The 13,589-nt window shown below is 45.5% G+C and overlaps 1 pseudogene; it reads right to left on the minus strand.

Annotated features, from left to right (window-relative positions):
• Positions 1-337: 337 nt before the first annotated feature.
• LOC115191036 (uncharacterized) lies at positions 338-6,395 on the minus strand (annotated as a pseudogene).
• Between the last annotated feature and the right edge of the window lie 7,194 nt (positions 6,396-13,589).

Raw genomic sequence — 13,589 nt, forward strand, 5'->3', positions numbered from 1 at the left:
TGGCAATCTCAACCTGTCTGTCTCTCACAGGGCACTTCGCATCCCCAGCTGCAGTTAACACACAGTGCTTTTTTCTATCCCAACTCTATCCCAACTTTACACTCCCTCTGATCATGCCCTCTTGCACATCTCCCTTTTACACAGTGCTGCAACATGTCTGAATCCTTGGCACCTAAAGCACCGTAGCGGGTTCGGAACATGGGCCCTCACAGAATATCAAATATAACCTAACCTGACCTTCTCAGGTGGAAACTGAGTCAAAGCTAACAAAACAGACAGGGTATTGCCACCGGGGCTACATCTCATCAAACGGCGGGCGTCACAAATACCAGCAATATTATTTTTCCATTTGATCCACCCCACTGATCACTCCTTTGAGCCGCGCCTTGCTCCGGATTGCAAAGCACGACACAGGTTGAGCCCTGAGACGCGTGACGGAGAGGGCCTGCTGCCTCTGGGCGAAAGATGCAGAAAAACAATAAACACAATTACACTTCTCAAAACTTTGACAGATTTAACCGCAGCCAGTTTGTTTTTCAACCAGCTTGACACGACATACACTACATGACCAAAAGTATGTGGACACCTGTTCGTCCAGCATCTCATTTCAAAATCATGGGCATTAATATGGAGTTGGTCCCCCCTTTACTGTTATAACAGCCTCCACTCTTCTGGGAAAGCTTTCCACTAGATGTTGGAACATTGCTGCGGGGGGACTTGCTTCCATTCAGCCACAAGAGCATTAGTGAGGTCGGGCACTGATGTTGGGCGATTAGGCCTGGCTCGCAGTCAGCGTTCCAATTCATCCTAAAGGTGTTCGATGGGGTTGAGGTCCGGGCTCTGTGCAGGCCTGTCAAGTTCTTCCACACCGATCTCGACAAACCATTTCTGTATGGACCTCACTTTGTGCATGGGGGCCTTTTCATGGTGAAACAGGAAAGGGCCTTCCCCAAACTGTTTCCAGAAAGTTGGAAGCACAGAATTGTCTAGAATGTAAATGTATGCTGTAGCGTTAAGATTTCCCTTCACTGGAACTAAGGGGCCCAAACCATGAAAAACAGCCCCAGACCATTGTTCCTGATCCACCAAACTTTACAGTTGACACTATGCATTGGGGCAGGTAGCGTTCCAAAGCCAGATTCGTCTGTCGGACTGCCAGATAGTGAAACGTGATTCATCACTCCAGAGAACACGTTTCCACTGCTCTAGAGTCCAATGGCAACGATCTTTACAACACTCCAGCCAATGCTTGGCATTGCGCATGGTGATCTTAGGCTTGTGTGCGGCTGCTTGGCCATGGAAATCCATTTCATAAAGCTCCCAAAGAATAGTTATTGTACTGACGTTGCCTCCAGAGGCAGTTTGGATCTCGGTAGTGAGTGTTGCAACCAATGACAGATGATTTTTATGTGCTACGCGGTTCAGCACTCGGCGGTCCCGTTCTGTGGGCTTGTGTGGCCTACCACTTTGTGGCTGAGCCGTTGTTTCTCCTAGACATTTCCACTTCACAATAACAGCACTTACAGTTGACCTGGGCAGCTCTAGCAGGGCAGATATTTGAAAAACTGACTTGTTGGAAAGATGGCATCCTATAACGATGCCAAGTTGAAAGTCACTGAACTCTTCAGTAAGGCCATTCTACTGCTAATGTTTGTCTCTGGAGATTGCATGGCGGTGTGCTCGATTTTATACACCTGTCAGCAACGGGTGTGGCTGAAATAGCCGAATCCACTAATTTGAAGGGGTGTCCTCATACTGCTGTATATGTACATTAGTGTATGTATGGGTCGGCCAAACAGCACGGATCCACTTTTCGCAAAATAAAAATCTCACTCCTAACTGTCCAAAATCATGTCTGATTTTCTCATCAGAGCAAGGCTTGGAAGTCTACGCCACACCTGTCTCCACAGGTAGGCATACATCATGCTGGGCAGGCTTAACTTCAGAGCAAACCACTAGTGCCATTTAGACATTCTCAAGGTTCTCAAGTACATCTGAAAGGATGTTTACTTGGATTGTACTCAGGAGATGTTTGTTTGTACTCAGGAGATGTTTGTTTGTAGTCAGGAGATGTTTGTTTGTACTCAGGAGATGTTTGTTTGTACTCAGGAGATGTTTGTTTGTACTCAGGAGATGTTTGTTTGTACTCAGGAGATGTTTGTTTGTACTCAGGAGATGTTTGTTTGTACTCAGGAGATGTTTGTTTGTACTCAGGAGATGTTTGTTTGTAGTCAGGAGATGTTTGTTTGTACTCAGGGGATGTTTGTTTGTAGTCAGGAGATGTTTGTTTGTACTCAGGAGATGTTTGTTTGTACTCAGGAGATGTTTGTTTGTAGTCAGGGTATGTTTGTTTGTAGTTAGCGCCATTGTTTCGCCATCGTGTCGTCTCACTTTCTCTGCCGTCTTCTCTCTTCCGCATTACCTCACCGCCATCTTAAATCGGAATGGAGAGGAGGGAAAGTGGGCGACCATTAACAACTCGCTGCTGCTGCTGCTGCTGCTGCTCCTCCTCCTGCTGCTGCTGCGCCTCCTCCTGCTGCTCCTCCTCCTGCTGCTGCTCCTCCTGCTGCTGCTCCTCCTGCTGCTGCTGCTCCTACTCCTGCTGCTGCTCCTCCTGCTGCTGCTACTGCTGCTGCTGCTTCATCTGCTGCTTCTTCTGTGGTTTTTATATGGCGGTTGGCAACCAACTTTAAGGTGCATTACTACCACCAACTGGAGTGGAGTGTGGACCAGAGACAGGGAAGGTCTAAATCCTACCCATTATTCTCGTCTCCTTAAAGCAACGATATACATCATTAAATACTACTATCTCCTGAAGATTTCTCCAGCAGTTCACTTAGAGCTCTTCAAAACCATTACTACTTATATATAATAACTATCTCTCTCCATTTCCCCTCCCTTATTGCTGGCACTAAAATAGAATGCGTCCCTTTGTCTCCATCTCCTCTTGTTAGTGATGACACCTCCCAGTCGGATGTTTTCCCACCAATTTCAATGAACTGTTAAGCCTTGTGTGTCCAAGCCTTTGTTTCCTCCGTTCTCTCACGGCCTGAGAGTATTCCTGTCGTCACCTTTTCCTGGATCTTATACAGGCGTCTTTCCATTTGTTTCTCCCTGTTCCACAACTCTTGCCATTTGTTTCTCCCTGTTCCACAACTCTTTTCCATTTGTTTCTCCCTGTTCCACAACTCTTTCCATTTGTTTTTAAACAATGTTATAAATAACCCTCTTGACCTCTGCTTTACTGATGGACATTTCCATATCAATATTAGGATGTTGGAGAACCTGCTTGGCAAGAACATCCACTTCCTCATTCCCCTCTACTCCAACATGAGCTGGTACCTAGAAGGAACCCCACAAATACCCTCTGGCTGCAGAAATAGTCATTATAATGGGCTTATGGGTATTGTAGTCACCAACATTGCCTGCTCCAAACGTTCCATTCAATAATATTGAAGGCAAACAGAGCACAAAATGTTATAGTTAAACGTCACACATTAAAATACCAAATAATTCCTTAAATAAAACACTGAAATACTAGACACACAACTAATGGACAGCATTACATTTCCTGATAAATAATGCATGCATTTAGACATGTTTAGGCATTTAGGTATAATGTTTGGGCATTTAGGCATAAAGTTCAGGTATGAGAAACATTTTATAAAAATCACAAGTAGGCCTTAGAATTATTTAAACACATTTTATTCAAATGTTGTCACATTGTTATTGAAACACTGACACATACACATTGTATTTACAATGATATATTCTATGATATCATACAGGAGAAAAAGGTGCCATGCTCAGCCCTGGTCTGTCATCAGAGGTAATGTATCAGCTATATCTGCAGCCAGGTCCTTTAGCACAATGCTCAGCCCTGGTCTGTCATCAGAGGTAATGTATCAGCTATATCTGCAGCCAGGTCCTTTAGCACCGTGCTCAGCCCTGGTCTGTCATCAGAGGTAATGTATCAGCTATATCTGCAGCCAGGTCCTTTAGCACCATGCTCAGCCCTGGTCTGTCATCAGAGGTAATGTATCAGCTATATCTGCAGCCAGGTCCTTTAGCACCATGCTCTTGTCTGCAGTCCTCAGCATAGCTTTCAGACTGCTCCAGAATGCCTGTCTCTTCCTCTCCAAACCAGCCCCGGGACACTCAAGGTAGCTCTGCTGTCTTCAGCATTGTCCACAGGTTCAGGAACTTCGTAGGCAGAGAGTTTGGAGGGAGATGGTTTCAAGCACAGGGCACAGCAGGTGTTTATTGTAAAGGACCACAGGAGGAGGCAGGTAGCTGGGTCCAGGGGCAGGTAGCTGGGTCCAGGGACAGGCAGAAGGTCATACACAGGAGGAGGCAGGTAACTGGGTCCAGGGGCAGGCAGAAGGTCATACACAGGAGGAGGCAGGTAGCTGGGTCCAGGGGCAGGCAGAAGGTCATACACAGGAGGAGGCAGGTAGCTGGGTCCAGGGGCAGGCAGAAGGTCATACACAGGAGGAGGCAGGTAGCTGGGTCCAGGGGCAGGCAGAAGGTCATACACAGGAGGAGGCAGGTAGCTGGGTCCAGGGGCAGGCAGAAGGTCATACACAGGGGGTCCACAAAGGGCAACAGTACAGACAGGGAAAAGGCTGGTAACGTAGTCCGGGAGATCAGGCAATAGGTAGATAACAGGAAATCCAATAGGCTAAAGTACAGGCAGGGAATAGGCAAACACTATCATACACAGGAGGACTCACTCAATGGAGGAATCACTCACTGGAGGAATCACTCACTGGAGGAATCACTCACTGGAGGAATCACTCACTGGAGGAATCACTCACTGGAGGAATCACTCACTGGAGGAATCACACACTGGAGGAATCACACACTGGAGGAATCACACACTGGAGGAATCACACACTGGAGGAATCACACACTGGAGGAATCACACACTGGAGGAATCACACACTGGAGGAATCACACACTGGAGGAATCACACACTGGAGGAATCACACACTGGAGGAATCACACACTGGAGGAATCACACACTGGAGGAATCACACACTGGAAACCCATCACTCTGAAAGATGTGTGTCACAAAACAAACAATACCTCACAGTGATGGGGTGCAAAGAACTGAACTAAATAATGTGTGATAATGACATACAGGTGTGTGAACAGGTGATAATAATTCAGGTGATTGGGAGCTGGAGAGTGAGCTGCGTTCAGGGGATCTATGTGTTTGAGAGTGTGAGCTGGAGAGTGAGCTGGAGAGTGAGCTGCGTTCAGGGGATCTATGTGTTTGAGAGTGTGAGCTGGAAAGTGGGCTGGAGAGTGAGCTGCGTTCAGGGGATCTATGTGTTTGAGAGTGTGAGCTGGAAAGTGGGCTGGAGAGTGAGCTGCGTTCAGGGGATCTATGTGTTTGAGAGTGTGAGCTGGAAAGTGGGCTGGAGAGTGAGCTGCGTTCAGGGGATCTATGTGTTTGAGAGTGTGAGCTGGAAAGTGGGCTGGAGAGTGAGCTGCGTTCAGGGGATCTATGTGTTTGAGAGTGTGAGTTGGAAGCAGACGTTACAGAGATGTTCCTGCCAGTCCCTGTGAACTTTAGATATGTCATCTGAGAAAGCGATAGAGAGTCAACGCCGATGTTTATCTGTGGGGTAAAAAAAACAACAACAAAAAACATGGGCTCCTTCAGCTACTTTGTTCACAATGACTGATCGGCCGTTGACCGAGTGGTTCTGACTAGGGAACTGAAAACCGTCCAGAGTGTCTTCGTTATAAAGTAATGTTGACAAACGGGACTTCCTGAAGTGGTGATGGTCATACATTGTTTATTAGCTTCACCTACACAGAACTGTTAATCCGAGTGTTTTTTTTTAATAAAAGGATAGAGATTTTTAACCAGACGCATCGCTTCCAAATGTCTCAAAAGGATCACATTGCAGTTATTGGGGAATAACCTAACCAACCGTTCAGCATTGTTGTCTGTGTTTCATTCAAGTCCAACAGGAAGTCCTTGAAAATGGTACGTTAAAGGGGTAATTTCCTGAAGAGACTTGAGTTTGGCGAGAGAACCAGATTCATATCTCTGCCGCTCACTTCCTGTCACCCAAACCAAGATGTTTTAAAGATATACGTTTCACAACGGGTCAAAGTCAGTGTTGTTCACTGAAATAAGCAGTTGTGCTCCTAAGCACAAGGAATTCAAGATGGGTTAGGTTTTCAAACGTACTTGTCAGTCGATAGATGTCATACAAGTGGCTTGATAAAGTCCAGGATCTGGAGTTGAGGAAACGAGAGATCCAGGATGGTTGACAAGCAGTTGGGAGTTACGTTCAGAACCTTTAGCTTTGTGGTGTGAACAAATGCATTCGGGGATATATGAACCTCAGAACACAATGAGTTGTCTTCAAGAGACAAATGTGGTTTTAATCCAGTGAGCTCCTCATCATCTAGTCTATCGATGGTGTTGTGGGAAAATGTCTAGGTATTGGGGTGTCGTCGGGCAGATTTTATGGCACTCTGCTGAGATTTCTGATAGGATAAATTCTTTATTCTCTTGTCTTGAAGTGACACATACAGGTCCAATCCTCTCTCTCCTCCTTCTGGAAGCATGCAGTGGGACTGTCAGGAGGGATGGCAATGGGCCAAAAGAGTAAAGACATACTGGAAGAAAAGAAAAGAGTTAAATTTAATAAACTTGAATGTAGCTTTAACACATGAATAGATACAGCTATCTGAGGAGAAACCAGCACACTGCTCTTGATAGTATCACTGCTCTTCAATAAGCTTTACGTATCGGCCTCAAGGACTTCGTCAGAGTACAAAAGCTTGAGGTCGACACGTAAAGCTTATTAAAGAGCAGTGATACCATCAAGAGCAGTGTGCTGGTTTCTCCTTTTTTCTCATCTTAATCAACTGTTATCATGCACCTGCAACAGAGACAGATCAGATGTGCTAGTGCCTTCTTGAATTGATTAAAAATGTCATGAAAATGTGAAAAACACCAAATAAATGTAATATTAAAAGTCTAAATAAAGTGTAAAAGTAAAAGTGAGAATCTTAACATTTACATTTGCCTGGCCACGGCTTCTTCTGCTACGAGGTAACTAGATTGTTTCACATAGTACTTTGTCAGCTTTAAAGTTTGCTGTTCACCAGTTTACCAGTTCTACCAGTTGAGCTTGAGTCTGCAGATATTTCCCGTCTGTAAATATCCTCACTGTCAATCAGCTTTACTCCAGAGTTTTATGTGTTGACTTTGTGTCTGTATTCTGTTTGTACATTGTCTATTGCTGGCAGCAGCTATTCATTAAGTTACATTACAGGTAGGCCTATGTGCAAATGTACTTGTCAAATAAAGTGATTCTGATACCAGTATTTATGTGTTTCCTGATGTGGAAGAGCCTGGGGGTCACTGTTAAGATCCTCTTTTTCCCACAATGATTCTTAGATTTTTACTTTGGTTGCCATTTTGTTCAAATTCCTTTTTGATGTTACACTTCTTCAATCTTGGAAAGATACATTGTCTTACGTGACGTCAGATAGTGTGACATCCGTCTGCGCTGATCAGTCTATTCTGTCGAGATACGAACTAGGAATGTTGAGATACTCTAAGTCAAAATTCGGAGTTACATAATTAAAACATTTTTAGTTTCATAAATCCGAATTTTGAGATACATAAGTAAACAAGGTGTGTACTATGTTGTCAACTCTTCCCCTGGTCCACAGAGAGAAAGTAGTGCACTATGTTGTCAACTCTCCCCCTGGTCCTTAGTGAACAAGAGAAAGTAGTGTACTATGTTGTCAACTCTTCCACTGGTCCTTAGAGAGAAAGTAGTGCACTATGTTGTCAACTCTTCCCCTGGTCCTTAGAGAGAAAGTAGTGCACTATGTTATCAACTCTCCCCCTGGTCCTTAGAGAGACAGTAGTGCACTATGTTGTCAACTCTTCCCCTGGTCCTTAGAGAGAAAGTAGTGCACTATGTTGTCAACTCTCCCCCTGGTCCTTAGTGAACAAGAGAAAGTAGTGCACTATGTTGTCAACTCTCCCCCTGGTCCTTAGAGAGACAGTAGTGCACTATGTTGTCAACTCTTCCCCTGGTCCTTAGTGAACAAGAGAAAGTAGTGCACTATGTTGTCAACTCTTCCCCTGGTCCTTAGAGAGAACGTAGTGCACTATGTTGTCAACTCTCCCCCTGGTCCTTAGTGAACAAGAGAACGTAGTGTACTATGTTGTCAACTCTCCCCCTGGTCCTTAGAGAGAACGTAGTGTACTATGTTGTCAACTCTTCCCCTGGTCCTTAGAGAGAAAGTAGTGCACTATGTTGTCAACTCTCAAAATTACAACTGTAGAGAAACAACTAAATGTGATGTTCTGAGTCCATGTCAATGCTTAAATCACATCAGAAGACCATTGTTTGGTGTGTGTGTGTGTATGTGTGTGTGTGTGTGTGTGTGTGTGTGTGTTTGTAATTCCCCTTTAAAATTGCGCATCTGGCCCTTTAATTGCTCATCTAGCGAGTGAGGAATGTGCTGTCTCATGTGTTGGTCTAGCGATGGTTCTGCGCTGCTGCGGCTCATTTCATGGCCAAGTTTATGCAAACAACAAATAATAGATACAAATTATATATAGTACTTACTCCTGATATACACTGAGTGTACAAAACATTTCCATGACATAGACCGACCAGGTGAACCCAGGTGAAAACTATGATCCCTTATTGATGTCACTCATTAAATCCACTTCAATCAGTGTAGATGAAGGGGAGGAGACAGGTTAAAGAAGGATTTTTAAGCCTTGAGAATATTTAGACATGGATTGTGTATGTGTGCCATTCAGAGGTTGAATGGGAAAGACAAATTATTTAAGTGCCTTTGAACTGGGGTATGTTAGTAGGCACCAGGCGCACTGGTTTGTGTGTCATGAACTGCAACGCTGCTGGGTTTTTCCACGCTCAACAGTTTCCCATGTGTATCAAGAATGATCCTCCACCCAAAGGACATCCAGCCAACTTAACACAACTGTGGGAAGCATTGTAATCAACACGGTCCAGCATCCCTGTGGAACGCTTTCAACACCTTGTAGAGTCCATGTCCCAACGAATCGAGGCTGTTCTGAGGGTTAAAGGAGAGGTGTACTCAGCGTACCTGTACCAGGTAAGTCTACTCTGAGGTTAACATTTAATTGAGAAGGTTTTGGTAAAAGTTTTTCTGTTAACCCCAGAAGAATGTTATGGCATCATCAACAGAGTGATAGACACACACACACACACACACACACACACACACACACACACACACACACACACACACACACACACACACACACACACACACACACACACACACACACACACACACACACACACAGAGTGATAGAAACACACCACACAGAGTGATAGACACACACACCACACAGAGTGATAGACACACACCACACAGAGTGATAGACACACACACCACACAGAGTGATAGACACACACACACACCACACAGAGTGATAGACACACACACACCACACAGAGTGATAGACACACACACACCACACAGAGTGATAGAAACACACCACACAGAGTGATAGACACACACACCACACAGAGTGATAGACACACACACCACACAGAGTGATAGACAAACACACACCACACAGAGTGATAGACACACACACACCACACAGAGTGATAGACACACACACACCACACAGAGTGATAGACACACACACCACACAGAGTGATAGACACACACACACCACACAGAGTGATAGACACACACACACCACACAGAGTGATAGACACACACACCACACAGAGTGATAGACACACACACCACACAGAGTGATAGAAACACACACCACACAGAGTGATAGACACACACACACACCACACAGAGTGATAGACACACACACACCACACAGAGTGATAGAAACACACACACACCACACAGAGTGATAGACACACACCACACAGAGTGATAGACAAACACACACACACCACACAGAGTGATAGACACACACACACACACCACACAGAGTGATAGACACACACACACACACCACACAGAGTGATAGACACACACACCACACAGAGTGATAGACACACACCACACACAGAGTGATAGACACACACACACCACACAGAGTGATAGAAACACACACACCACACAGAGTGATAGACACACACACACACACACACACCACACAGAGTGATAGACACACACACCACGCAGAGTGATAGACACACACACACCACACAGAGTGATAGACACACACACCACACAGAGTGATAGACACACACACCACACAGAGTAATAGACACACACACACCACACAGAGTGATAGACACACACACACCACACAGAGTGATAGACACACACCACACACACAGACAGGGACCAATACTGCTATAGAGCATCTATCCAAATAAAGTGACCCTTCTTTTCTTTCCATTCAAAGCTCGCAACCACTACAAGACTCTGGTACTTCCCTACGACGCAGCAAGAGAGAACCAGATCCATATCTCTGTCGCTCACTTCCTGTCACCCAAACCAAGGTGTTTTAAAGATATACGTTTCTCAGGGTAACAAAGTTATTGTTGTTCCCCCGAAATAGCATTTACGCTTCCGAGCGCAAAGAATTGAAGGTGTGTTAGGTTTTCAATGGTACTTGGCAATAGATGGCTGTCATCCAGGATCCTTGATAAAGTCCAGGATCTGGAGTTGAGGCATTGACAGATCCAGGATGGTTGACAAGTCCAGGATATGGAGTTGAGGCATTGACAGATCCAGGATAGTTGACAAGTCCAGGATCTGGAGTTGAGGCATTGACAGATCCAGGATGGTTGACAAGTCCAGGATATGGAGTTGAGGCATTGACAGATCCAGGATGGTTGACAAGTCCAGGATATGGAGTTGAGGCATTGACAGATCCAGGATGGTTGACAAGTCCAGGATCTGGAGTTGAGGCAACGACAGATCCAGGATGGTTGACAAGTCCAGGATATGGAGTTGAGGCATTGACAGATCCAGGATGGTTGATAAAGTCCAGGATCTGGAGTTGAGGCATTGACAGATCCAGGATGGTTGACAAGTCCAGGATCTGGAGTTGAGGCATTGACAGATCCAGGATGGTTGACAAGTCCAGGATATGGAGTTGAGGCAATGACAGATCCAGGATAGTTGACAAGTCCAGGATATGGAGTTGAGGCATTGACAGATCCAGGATAGTTGACAAGTCCAGGATATGTCCAGGATCTGGAGTTGAGGCATTGACAGATCCAGGATGGTTGACAAGTCCAGGATCTGGAGTTGAGGCAACAACAGATCCAGGATGGTTGACAAGTCCAGGATATGGAGTTGAGGCATTGACAGATCCAGGATGGTTGATAAAGTCCAGGATCTGGAGTTGAGGCATTAACAGATCCAGGATGGTTGACAAGTCCAGGATATGGAGTTGAGGCATTAACAGATCCAGGATGGTTGACAAGTCCAGGATATGGAGTTGCACTGCCGGTTCTACCTAGACTGGTTCACATCGTGAGTCCTCAGCCCCAATGGGGGAAATCAAAACATTCACCTTTACCTGGTCATAGTTTCTTTAGGTTCTACCTAGACTGGTTCACATCGTGAGTCCTCAGCCCTAATGGGGGAAATCAAAACATTCACCTTTACCTGGTCGTAGTTTCTTTAGGTTCTACCTAGACTGGTTCACATGGTGAGTCCTCAGCTCCAATAGTCTGTGAGTGGGACGTTTCTGAACTATACGTGTGTATTGTGTTAACTAAAAGAAGAGCCTAGACGTTCAGTTATCTTATCACATAACACTTCTCCAATCTTGCCACGACAAGAGGATACTTCCTGTTGCCAGCTACAACACAAATCGTTGAGTTTGGTGGTCCTGACATAGTATCTGCTTTTATCAAGGATTTAGTCAATTCTCTTTGAAATCTTTGGCAGTGTTGAGTTGACACCATTTTATAATGCATGTATTTACTGAATATAATATACTGCTCAAAAAATAAAGGGAACACTAAAATAACATATCCTAGATCTGAATGAAAGAAATAATCTTATTAAATACTTTTTTCTTTACATAGTTGAATGTGCTGACAACAAAATCACACAAAAATAATCAATGGAAATCCAATTTATCAACCCATGGAGGTCTGGATTTGGAGTCACACTCAAAATTAAAGTGGAAAACCACACTACAGGCTGATCCAACTTTGATGTAATGTCCTTAAAACAAGTCAAAATGAAGCACAGTAGTGTGTGTGGCCTCCACGTGCCTGAAATGACCTCCCTACAATGCCTGGGCATGCTCCTGATGAGGTGGCGGATGGTCTCCTGAGGGATCTCCTCCCAGACCTGGACTAAAGCATCCACCAACTCCTGGACAGTCTGTGGTGCAACGTGGCGTTGGTGGATGGAGCGAGACATGATGTCCCAGATGTGCTCAATTGGATTCAGGTCTGGGGAACGGGCGGGCCAGTCCATAGCATCAATGCCTTCCTCTTGCAGGAACTGCTGACACACTCCAGCCACATGAGGTCTAGCATTGTCTTGCATTAGGAGGAACCCAGGGCCAACCGCACCAGCATATGGTCTCACAAGGGGTCTGAGGATCTCATCTCGGTACCTAATGGCAGTCAGGCTACCTCTGGCGAGCACATGGAGGGCTGTGCGGCCCCCAAAAGAAATGCCACCCCACACATGACTGACCCACCGCCAAACCGGTCATGCTGGAGGATGTTGCAGGCAGCAGAACGTTCTCCACGGCGTCTCCAGACTCTGTCACGTCTGTCACGTGTTCAGTGTGAACCTGCTTTCATCTGTGAAGAGCACAAGGCGCCAGTGGCAAATTTGCCAATCTTGGTGTTCTCTGGCAAATGCCAAACGTCCTGCACGGTGTTGGGCTGTAAGCACAACCCCCACCTGTGGACGTCGGGCCCTCATACCACCCTCATGGAGTCTGTTTCTGACCGTTTGAGCAGACACATGCACATTTGTGGCCTGCTTGAGGTCATTTTGCAGGGCTCTGGTAGTGCTTCTCCTGCTCCTCCTTGCACAAAGGCGGAGGTAGCGGTCCTGCTGCTGGGTTGTTGCCCTCCTACGGCCTCCTCCACATCTCCTGATGTACTGGCCTGTCTCCTGGTAGCGCCTCCATGCTCTGGACACTACGCTGACAGACACAGCAAACCTTCTTGCCACAGCTCGCATTGATGTGCCATCCTGGATGAGCTGCACTACCTGAGCCACTTGTGTGGGTTGTAGACTCCGTCTCATCCTACCACTAGAGTGAAAGCACTGCCAGCATTCAAAAGTGACCAAAACATCAGCCAGGAAGCATAGGAACTGAGAAGTGGTCTGTGGTCTCCACCTGCAGAACCACTCCTTTATTGGGGGTGTCTTGCTAATTGTCTATAATTTCCACCTGTTGTCTATTCCATTTGCACAACAGCATGTGAAATTTATTGTCAATCAGTGTTGCTTCCTAAGTGGACAGTTTGATTTCACAGAAGTGTGATTGACTTGGAGTTACATTGTGTTGTTTAAGTGTTCCCTTTATTTTTTTGAGCAGTGTATATATAACAAAGTTGCTTTTGCAGTAAAACCCC

The sequence above is a fragment of the Salmo trutta genome, unplaced genomic scaffold (genome assembly GCF_901001165.1).
Source record: "Salmo trutta unplaced genomic scaffold, fSalTru1.1, whole genome shotgun sequence".
Taxonomy (NCBI): domain Eukaryota; kingdom Metazoa; phylum Chordata; class Actinopteri; order Salmoniformes; family Salmonidae; genus Salmo; species Salmo trutta.